Here is a 12222-nt window from a genome sequence, read left to right on the forward strand (position 1 = left end):
GAACTTTGCAAGGCAAAGGCGCCTTGGTGTGCTGTGCAGGGGAGGAAGGCTGTTGAAATGTGTTTCTTCATAAAGCTAAAATGAAAGCAGGTATTACGCAAAGGTTCTCAGACACAGCTTGGTCCCTTGTCTTCTTTTGGGAAAACAGAACTATGTCTGACCTTTTAGCTGTTTATCAAGTGGCAATCAGAGCTGAAAAGGAACAGGTTAGCCTTTTTTAATCTCTTTTGCAATGCCTTCAAACATACCTTGAGCGAAACATACCTAGTACTGCTCCTAGTATGAGTGGAGACATGGCAGAGAAAACAATGGGGAGTCAAGTCCATAGAGAATTTGGATTTAGATGAAATATTGACAGTTTAACTCAAATTTCTTTTCCTCCCTCTTTAATGGCTAGGGAATTTATTGTATTGGTATGTTTTAGTTGGTCTTCCTTTTTAACTGATGTAGTTTATTTTACTGAAGTTGGCTGTTGAACTATTACATGTTTAGCCTTTCTCAATAGCCAGTGGGCAGGGACAAAAGCCTTTAAAAGACAATTCATCCCACCTATCCTGGGAAACATTTAGGGTCAGAAAAATTAGTGTTCTGAAACATGTCCCTCTCTTCCTCACTCTCCGCCCCCCAAGAGGAGGTGAAGACAATTAAGTTCAGCTAAAAATATACATTTGACAAACTAAAACCTATGTGAAAGCATCTTGCCAGAAATGTCTCCCTCTGTTCTTCTATGCCAAAAAGGTTCCTTGGAAAAAAAAAAAAAAACAACCTCAAAATATCTTATCTTTCAAATGGAAATAGCGCTCATTCTACCTAGGATAGGTAAGCAGCCCAATGTCTTCTATATTTGTATGAACTATCTTCATAATGGAAGTAAGGTTGCATTGGATTCAGATTTGTCAACCCCTGGAAATATTAGTCAATCTGGTACAGCAATGCCAGAAGTAAAAGAGGAAAAGGATATTATTAAAAGTAGTAGTACTGATAATCCACTCACAGAATCAAAATAAATAATTTCCTATTCATGATCAAATTGCTACTGTCATCACATCACTTCTCCTTGCTCTTGTACATCTTTCATTTGTACCTTGCACTACTGCAGATCAGTATTTTAGTTTGGTAACCTTTTTTTGGACAAGTAGTTATTAGAAAAAGATAGGAGTAGAGATACAGCAAACAGTTGAGCTCTTCCTTGGATACCTCTCGGAGTAATTTTTCCTGCATTATTCTGCCCTTTTCTGGACAGAAGGGGAGTTGTATAACAGCAGCTGTCACTGGCAGCAGGTATTATTCATCCCTTACTTCTGCCAGACAGCCAGGAGGAAGGCAAGCACAAGAAAGCCCACAAGATAACCTAAGTGACCTAGACCAGCGTGATGAGCTCTGCAAAACACAGCGGTGCTGGTGCTGCTGCAGGGTGAGAGGGCTGAATGCAGGGCACCTGGGGCTGCCTCCCACACCCATCACAGCGCTGCCCTGTCCTTGGCAAAACCACTGCTGGAATACAGCTCTGAAGCAGAACTCTCCACCAGAATGTTAGCTTTCAGAACAAAACACCGAGGTCCAATTGTTTCTCACTTCTGCCAGTTATTAGCAGCTTGTCCTAAAAGAGATTTGCCCTGAGAAATGCCACTGGTATATCACTAAGAGCACTTCTGAAAGGCTTGCTACTCTCCCCTTCCACATGCAGGAAGCCCAGCTTTCACAGCCCTCCTTCCCACCCACTAGAACTCCTTAAATTCAGTACATTCACTCCTCGGGAATCACCAGATGCACTGAAGGAGTCTTGACTCAGATCTTGCAAATCCAACAAATTCTCTGTCTGACAAAAGAAAGTAATGAGCTAGTGAGGCTCCTCACAATCAAAAATGTCATTTTCCTTTAAGAGGAAAGTTCTCATTTTTTTTCTCTTTTCATTTTCCTTCTAGCAAACAGTAAATCAGCCTTTGGAGAAATACATGGTAGCTAATAAAATCCATTTATGCAAGTGCTCCTGAATCCTTGCTGAAGCCAAGCTCTCACACAGCAGCATCTGTGAGTCATATTTTCTACCATCTGTGATTGGATAGGTGAATCTGTCTCATCCTGGCAGATCTGCACACTGTTATAAATGCCATTGCCACCAGTCTGGACTATATATCTGGATATGAAGCGATCTGTCCTCAAAATAAATTCACTCAGAACAAAAGCTCGTAGGCCATTTTCTTCTCAGCAAGATCACTGTATGGGCAAATCAAAATTATTCTGAAAACTCACGACCATGAAGACAGATCATAGTCCTTACTCTCCACAGACTTGCCATCTGATCGCAGGAGATATAAAATCTGCCTAAAACTCTGGGATAAAGTTTCTGCTCGTGGAAACTCCTGAGGATTTTCTAGAACTATCACAGGCTGTACCACCTGTCACAGTAACTTCAACTGTTCATTTGGTTATTATTGCATAAACCTTTTGTTGGGTTTTTTTCATTTGCTTTCTAAAGCATATCCATTGTGTTCTGGATGACCCTATCATCCACCAGTTTGTGGGATCACCTGGAAATTTGGCAATCAACAGTAATGGAATATTAGGTTTGTTTTTTATAGTTACGGCTAGGGAAAACTTTCTGTTATTTCTTATCTTACTAGAAACCAATTCTGAAAATGTTTATGACACAGACCTGAAAGCTGTACTCCATTCTAAACCATGAAGAAAGAGGCTTACATATGAAGACTTACATCTCCAGGATGCAACATTAGTTTTGCACTCTCTGATTTCCACAAACAGCTTTCCAGCATGACTGAAGAGTTAATTTATTCCTGTCTTTTCTTCAAAGTTAGTTTCCTTATTACCAGATCACATCCATTTGTCAGAATAAAATATCTTCAAATTTAAAGCTACACTAGCTAAATTTTGCAGTTTGTTTGTTTGTTGGATTTTTAATTGAATTCATAGAAACATAGAAAGGCTGGAAGTGCTTTTGCATTTATTAATAGGTTTTGATATAAATATATATTTTTTTTTCTTTTACATTTAAAATGTAGGATCTTTTTTCTTAAGGAGGAAATTCTGGTTTCTCTTGTGTAGATCAACCCTGTCTAGTCTAGCTGACAGAGTAGTCCTTGCCTTCTGGCACTAGCTGGATAAACACTTAATGCTATTAATTAACTTTTTTTTTTCAGTTGTCTCTTCCCCAGACTCCTGGGATGGAATCTGTGGAGAGAAACTCTCTTTAAAGAACCCCTCTGTGAAGCTTCCTAGACCTTATTCAATTAAATGAATATCGCCGACATCAATTACAAAAGTTCTCAGAAATCTGAAACCAAATATTCTTCTCCCTGATACACACAGAAATCCTGCTGATCAGAGTCCCTGCTCTGAACTGGAGGGGAAAGAAAATAAAATAGAGTTTGCAGGGAAAAAAATTGTAAAGTCTGTGAGCTTGCAAAAGGGACCATAAAACCACTCATGAACTTGCCTTCAGGATACTCTCTCCACTGCAAAAACAAACCTTTCATTTCTCTCAGCGCAGTTCAGGGACACCTTGGGCTTGCTCCCCGACATTAACTGGGTTGGCACAAGTGGGACAGTGCCAGGAGGTTGGGGATGCAAAGTCAGTGGTGGGTGGGTGAACTTTACCCTACGTGGGCTGAGGGAGATTCTATCTTAGAGTTATTAAAGCCATTAATATTGTAGTGAACTACAATATTATACATTCTTAATTTCTATAGTGTAATGGAATGAGAAAAAAGGACTATTGGAAACACATTATGCATTGTTCCCAGTAACTCCACAATGCTTTTTTCGACAGCTATTATGAGTACTTCCTATAATAGATTGTGTTATTAGTATTGGCAATGCCTCAGGCTGCAATTACATTCGTTTTAATGAGTGAATGCTAACTTTTTAAAAAACGTGTTGCAGTATTCAGGATTTTGACCAGTAAGTCAAAGGGAGTAAAAAGCTAAGTTTTAGTTCTCTTAGAGGTATTTTGACTGATTTGATAGAAGACTTGTATATCTACTTATAAATTTAAAAAAAACCCAAAAAACCGAAAAGTCAATATTTCTGTTTCCAGAGAGGATCTGCTACAACACCTGTAGTCTAAGAACTTGGTGACTACCTTTCAGGACAGTGGAGTGTGTGGTACTCCTGACAATAATGGACATTGGATATGATCAAAAAGCTTGGCTTTGAGAATTAAATAGCTACAGTCACTAGCCTGCTAAAGCACATATTGCTAAAATGTCTCTTCTTTGGTGACTCCTGTTTAGGACAATTGCATCATTGGGCAGAGTCACTCTCCCATTAATGCTACTGCAAATGTGGATGTGTTGACTCTATGCCCCGCTGCCAGAAGAAGAAATCGATTGGAAGATACCTTTGCTCTTTTCCGGCTCACATAAAAAAAAAAAAAAAAGTAGGAATATCCTAGTGGAGATGCTCCCTAGGGGAAGCAGAAGGGGAAACAGAAACTTTTCAGAGGCTAGAGATGGAGAGAGATTAAGTGATGGGTTTAAAAAAGTGATAAAAATCCTCGTTTTTGAAAGCCTGACCCTCAGTTATGACGACAATGCACTAGAGAGTTGGAGAGGTGATTGTTTCACTAACATTGGTAATCCAACCATAACGAGCACACAATTTGTTTTTCAATATAAATCTATATTGGAATGACTATTTTTCACAAAACTATTTTGAAAGGACAAAAATAAGAAACATGTTAGTCTGAAAATGGTGCTAAGAAATCCAATTTGACAGCATTAGAATTAACCATTCTTGCTGGTGTTCTGGAGAACTCTTAGAAAAAACCCTCAACATTGCGTTAACTTCTGCTCACAACCATAAGTAAAGCAAGATGTGCTGCCTTGAGAAACCTGCATATCCCACCAACACAGCAGGTCAAATTCACCTTTGAGAGAAATGCACTTGTTGAGCTCAAGAACACATGGAATAAATGTAAAGGACTTTCTATGAGAGGTGTGAATTCACGTTTTTGGAGTTGAAAGGAACCCAAACCTTCAGGGAAAAAAAAAAGTGCATGAAAGATTTGAATGTTCAGGCAGAAATATTCTGATTTTGTTTGATATTACAATAAAGTACCTAGACTTTAATATTTTCCTTAATGAAAAATTCTTTGGAAAAGCATACTTCATCATTACCAAATAGCTGGGAACATCAATGCACTTGATTACATTTACAATCCAATTTCAAGCTATTCAGGAATAAATTGCCTCATACTGTATAGCAACATGTTCTTTATTTCTCTGTCATCCAATAGTCTCATAATACATAGAAATTATGGTTGTAGCACCATTTATGAGCACTTACATTTCACATAGAGTTTTCGTTGGTTTTGTCACTACTGAGGTTTACCCTTATCAAGCTGTACCATGCAGAAATTTCCATACATAAATTACTTCAAAAGCAGATTTTTCTTCTAGATGTACAGTTCATTAGCTCAGCTTCTTTCTGTGACATGAGCTTGAGATTTAGCTTCACATTCCATATTTATATGAATGTAAATTTTAGAAATATGATTCCTGTTGTTCCTTAGTTGGCATTTTGGCTGATCAGCTCTTATGAAAACCACGATGCTTATTTTACATCTAAGTTTGTATTCTAAGATTACACTGACTATTTTTAAAGCTTTGAACTTAAAATTTATAGTTGTAGCTATTTGGGGGGAAAAAAATCAAAATAATTTAGTTTCCACTTATATCACTTTAGGAAATACTGTATCTGTTTATTAATAAACCATAAGCCATACCTGAATAATTTACACTGCCCTGTAAGTATCAGAGATTACTTGGTCCAGTGGTAAATATTCATAATGAAAAAAAATCCTAAACATAAGCAAATTTCAAACTGTCTTCTTTCTTACTCTCAAAGACTGAACAATAACACTGAACATTTCTTTAGGTATCCATATGCTGGTTCATTTTCAGCAGATGGTCCCTAATAGATTGTTGTACTGTTGGTATGGTTACCCAAAACAAATTTTTGGATCTTGACACATCTCCTCTCCAGTCTTATGATCTCTCATATATATTTAGTAGAATACAAGTGTATCCTAGGGGAAATCCATCATATAACTTCTTGTTAGGCACACAAAAAGCTCTAGCATGATTAAAAAAAATCCTGGAAAAAATATAAACATTTGCAGTCTGAAAACTGACCTGGAAAAATATTTTATAACAGAATTTTCAGAAAGAATGGATTAGATAACACAAACTACATTAATGCTAATTCAGAACTACATCTACATAGGATTTAAGTGAATAAATGAGATGTGGCCTATGAGGTTCTGACCTAAACCCTATGTCAACATAATCTGGAGAATTTTGCTTCATCTATTTTTAAAAGATTAAGGTAATGGGCAACTTTTTTTAAACCTCTTCAGGACTTCAGTGAGGAAAAACATAGATTGTAATAAATTCTGAATTCCGTAAGTGGCTTGAAAAACTTATGGGAAAGTTTACAGCCAGAGATGACATTCATTCTGTAAACTTCCTCACAGAGGTTTCCAAGTGAGGGATGGGGATAGCAATCAACAGACACAAGCTGAGAAGAGAAGGCAGCAGCACATAAACCCATTATTGTGTAGCCTCTAGCTGCTTTCTCCCCTCTATTTCCCCCTTCCCCAGGGATGCTGTGCAATCACAGGAGCTGGCAGCATCCCTGCAGCTGGCACCGTGCAGGGTAGGGGCACACAGCCAGCTGCTGCCCACTCTGACCTGGGAGATGAGGACCCTGATCCCCAGAAAGAGCCTGGATCATTTCTTACCACTCCCACTTTTCTATACACCTATTTTTGAACCATTAAATGTACAAGTTATTCAGGTGGGGTGGCCAGATTTATTAAGAAAAATGGAGTGTGAAGGCAACAAGCTAAAATTTCTGAGAATTCCTGCACTGCTTCACTCAGGTAATAGATTTGCTTCTCAGAAACAAAGAAACAGAAGAATAATTTCTGAAAAAAATATGTTCAGAGAGATTTCTACAGCATAACAAATAATTCTGGAAAGTCGTTATTTTTCTTCATTTGGCACTTAACTGTCTTATATATCAGATCACCTTTCTCAAAACTCCTACTGCCTTTTTCAGTATGCATATTTTCTGGTTTAAAGAAAAGAATGAAAAGATGGTAACATAAAACTCTCTCTTTTACTGCACAGTCCTATTGCATGCCCAGAGCAGACTCACTACATTTGCTCCATGACAGTGGCATTCTGTAGAAAGCCAAGGCTTCGCTGGTGTCCTAATAATCCACATAGGGGAAGAAATGTACATTGTAGAGATCCTAGCAAGCTGTAGTTTTTCAGTTATTGACTTTTCAGCCACAACATTAAACTTTTAGCGTTTTCATGAGCCCATTCTTCATAAAGAAAATGGAAAGAGTATTCAATTATAGAGAGAGCTGCATGCATCAGCAAGAGGGGCCTTTACATCTTTGCACACCTCATCAGCTTGAGTTAAAAGAGACACTAGAAGCTATCAGGATCTGTACAACTGCATAACAGGAAGACAAGGCACATATTTTGCCAGTAGGTTTTACAGATACACATTAATAGAAAGAAGAACAGTAAAATTAAAAAATCCTGTGTTCAGATTTTATGCTCTGCCCACACTTCTTGTGAAATCATTTTGGTCAGTCCTAATTTCAAGTTTTTTCTTGTCTCTTTCTCCATTCTCATTCCTGCTTTGCTTTCCTAGACTACATCCCTACTTTTCAGGCGTCTCATTCTGCCTCTAAATTTCAATCTTAATCTAATTTTAAATCAGACCTAGTTCTTCAATTACAGTTTGCCATTTAAATACCATACTCAGGCTCTGCATTCCATCATGCGCAGCTTTCTTGATCACTTCTTACAGACCTTCCTGCCTTTTCTGGCTTTGAAATTTAGTTTCCAAAGGAATTTTAATCCAAATTCAGTCTCCCTCTTCAATATCTTTCCCAGTATATAATCCCAAGATTTTCCTGTTTGTTTTTTTTTTTCATCTGGACAGGCTTCTGTCTTGAAGTAATTGGCAGGAAACCTGATTTCTCCTCTTCAGTCTCTTTCCTGCTACCAGTCTCTTGGCCCTGAAGTTCCCTTGCACTGCCAGCTTCCCTTCCCCATCCTACTGTCCAAAACATAATCTGTGCAGTCTCCTTCCCATCTTTGCAAGGCATGAAGACCTCAGCTCTCTTCAGTACTCTCACAAGGACCTAGCAGGCCAAATGGATGACAATAAATTTGCCAGATGGCAGCCTGACAGGCATAGCTGAGTCAGGTTAGACTGACAAGTCATTTTTGTTTGTTGTGATTATTTCTTTCCCTTTGATATTACCGATACACAGAAAAGCTTATGTGAAGGAGTAGAATAATGTTGGCCAAACTATAGCAGCACAAGCCTCAAGAAAAGAGGCTGCTCTACATCCCTTTTGTCATTATATTCTGTAATTATCTTGTAACAACTTTGTCAACATAAAGACATATGCCACCAGAAATCTACAGCAGTAGTAATAGCTGACTACAATGATAATATTTTCAGTGAAAACTGAAGATAAAACATTCTTTCTCTGATGCCACAATTGAAGAATTAAGTCCAAATAGGCCAAGCCAGAGTGTACTCTGTTATGGGTAAGACAAGCTTATCGTGGCAGCATCAACTGAGATGTATTGTACTTTCAAATATAACAAATGCAACAAGGCAACACTGTGACCTTGATCATCTTCATGCTTTAGTGCAGCCATCTACAAATGGCTAAATGCTTGTCTTTGTAGGAGCAGAATTTATAACATTTATGGAGGCTTTAAATATTACTACATTGAATTTCTGACTATTCTGGGCTTTCTGTGGCATTCAGCAGTTGTGCAGGAGCAGTCACTGTGCAGGAGTGCTTCAACACCCCCAAAAACCCAAGACAGTGCAGATCCTACCAAAACAGACAGCTTCTCATCGTTCTAAATTTTCCAGAAGGCTTCGTTCTCTAAATGGTTCAGCCAGCTAAAGCTTCCCCAGGACACCACATGCTCTCCTGCCACTGATACTCTCCTCTCTCTCCTCTTATCCACTGCCAGCCCTCCTGCTGCCAAGGAAAACAATAAACCAGTCCCCACCTCTCTCAGAGCAGAAGACATTCTGCAGCCCAAAACAACAGAAAGATGTATGAAAACCAGAGCTGCACCTCAATTATAACTGTTACAGTTATTTTTAATACTAATTCTATTTCACTTTCCATTATCTCTGCTAACCTCTTTAAAACTCAAAAATAATTTATTTCCCCCTACTGGTTTTGTCATTTCCATTTGACAAAAATTGATCCCCTTGCACCCCTCTGTTTCCAGCTAAAACTAATGCATTTTTAATTTGCTTCCTTTGAGCCCTAGCAAGATCAAAGATGGTGACAGAGCTCTGGGAATTTTGCAAAATTTATCCTTAGTGGTCTGATAAAAGAATGAGTATATTCTGAAACTTATTGTTTATTAATTTCCAGTAACAGAAGAGTGGATATATAAAAGGGTGAAAATAAAATAGACTTTTGAAAGTTTTATAAACAGCAGTTAATGAGAACCTTCAACTAATTCAAGACATTCTAACTCATTAAGTTTCACTTTCCACTGCAGTAATATGGAGTGTATTATTATTATTATTTTTTAAATTTCTATATATTCCTCACACTGAGACAGATATCCACTAATCCCTTCAAAAAGCCTTGTTGTACACCAAAGTGTACAATAAATGTACAGAAGCTTGCCCTATCTAATGAAGATAAACAGATTTACTCATCATATTCTCTCCTTTACTTAACACCCACTTTCAAGAAATGAATTAACCAGTGTTTTCAACAGCCACACAGGGATTCTTTCACTCTCTGAAGAAATTTCACTGTTGGCAAATATTTTCTTGAAGAAAATATTGAGGATGACAGGCAAAGGTTCTATGCCTAAAGGTCATAGATATTTTACTGTCATACTTTTATACAGGTAGTAACTGAAGTAATCACAAATGAATAAGATCCACACTACTTAAACAATTTTGGAACTTTGTACTTCTCTGAATGCAATGCCAGTCTGCTCTGTCATGGCATAACTAATTTAGAAACATTAATGTGCTTCTTTTGTGTGGCACTACCTTTGTGTATTTGTCAGTTTAGATATGGTTTGCAAAAATTTCTACTTTCTGTGCATCCATAGAAAGAAAATACTTTGGCTGTAAACTACATCTGCAGAAAATGGAAATGTCATTCTTGCAAGACATAAGTAAAGAATGCCATGTTTTTCAGTCGACTCCTAAAAACACTTTTATCTATCCTGGCAAATCAGAGACAGAAAATATATGACTAGTAAACACTTATCTGGATAGCTGATTTGTTTTACATAAAGAAAACTGTCGCACTTCATGATTCATACTTATGATTTGTAGTGAGATATCTAAATAAAGAATTCTTTAAAGTTTACAGAACAACATGTGTTATTGACTTAATTCCAGAATACTGAGGAAGGTAGCCTAACAGCGTTGATATTTCCAGTATCACTCAGAGCAAAGCAGCTCATTGGTCATCATCCAGATGTCTGAAAGTTTATCTCCCTTATACTGGTCAGTATCTTTTTAACTGATCTTAAATGATTTGAACATCCAGCTATGCACAATCAATTGCAATTTGCAGTTGGTGATGAGCCCCTTGAAGAACAGAGGCAATAAAGAATTTGAGGATTATGTTTAATTAACAGACAGTGAAATTTATTATTGAGTAGCAACTTGCAGATCTAAAATGCAATGTTTAAAAAAAAAGGAAGCAAAAAACTCAGTGACAGTCCATTGCAGTACCTGCTCACTCCTATCTGAAACAGTATGTGTTGGAGGAATTATAAAATTCTGAGGATAATAAAGGTCATAAGGTAAATGCTTTTATTTGTTAGACTGTAGCGTCTTGTGTAACTTCACTAACTTAAAAAGATTGTACCAATACGTAAAAAATATTCACAATGTAAAATTTCATTTCTCAGGAAGGTAAAATCCTGGCTTATCTTTGTTAAAAAACTTTAATATAGGAAGTGTGAGATCCTTGAAAAAAATGAAGAAAAAAAATGTATAAAAGTGTCTGGTAGTATAAACTCATATGTTAGAGTGGGCTCTTTGCAAACATGCAAAAAGAGAAGTTTCCATTTCAGTCCACCCAGAGCATCCTGGTTTTGGTATAGAAATTTTTTATAATTTCAGTTGTTTTTAAGATATTTAGTATTTATTAATATTTTTTTTTTTAAATAATGATAATGAAGTGGAGCAAACCGGACATGGCCAAAGAGGAGGGGCAAGTACTAATTGGATGTGTTGTGGTGCCAGAGTAATAGATCCAGTTCCAGACACAGCATGTAATTCCTTAATAACCTCAGACATAAATCTTCTTAGAAACTGAGTTAACTCTCTCCCTGTCTAACTAAAGTCCATTCCTTCTAAGGGAATGATGTATCCTATTGTGACAGACTCCCTACATATTGCAATTGTGGAAAAATAACATGTTGCTAACAAAATAAAAATTAACAGAGATCTTTTACGACCACACAAAACAACAAAAAAAAAAGAATAATCTGACAAATTTTTGGAATATTCTTCTACTTAATTTGGTTATATAATACTCCTTATTGGTTATTAGAATAAAACTGTTCAGATGCACATAGGAACCGCATTTGGCACTTCTGCTCATTCTATAAAAATATTAATTTTGCTTTTCTGTTTCATGAACATTTCTCTTAATGTTTTTACTAGCAAAATGTTTTCTACTCAGTGTTTTTCCAATTTATTAATAAAATCATCTGATAAAAAGTACTTAATGTATGAAAAGAAGCTTAATGGGAAAAATATCATGAAGAGCTGCACTACTCCTAAACTGAGCCTAATGCTTCACCGAAATGTGCTGTACCAAAAATGACAGAGACAACTATTGTGGTTCAATTCTGACCAATCTTAGAGTAAACTTATGCAATCTTAATATTATTTAGAAATGGGAAACTATAAGCAGCACTTTCTCTTTCCTCCTCCTACCAATCCATAAGAAATCATCAGATAATACTCATGTGTCAGACAGATATAATCAGAAAACATTAATAAGCAAATCGACCAGAAGGAGACATCTGGATGCTGAAGCAACATACTAAGAGGGAGCAGAGATCCAAATTCACATTTACATTTTACAGCCAACTCCACTGTCCACCTTTTATTATAAAGACTGGAGGGCTGATGCTTGACTCCAACTCCAAG

General features: G+C 37.0%; 1 protein-coding gene across 1 annotated transcript in view; it reads right to left on the bottom strand.

Annotated features, from left to right (window-relative positions):
- GABBR2 (gamma-aminobutyric acid type B receptor subunit 2) overlaps nucleotides 1-12222 on the bottom strand; it is a 457309-nt gene that overhangs the window by 130970 nt on the left and 314117 nt on the right. The window lies entirely within an intron of this gene.

Source organism: Melozone crissalis, unplaced genomic scaffold (genome assembly GCF_028551555.1).
Source record: "Melozone crissalis strain CALT ecotype California unplaced genomic scaffold, PUWL_Pcris_2 ptg000042l_1, whole genome shotgun sequence".
Classification (NCBI taxonomy): Eukaryota; Metazoa; Chordata; class Aves; order Passeriformes; family Passerellidae; genus Melozone; species Melozone crissalis.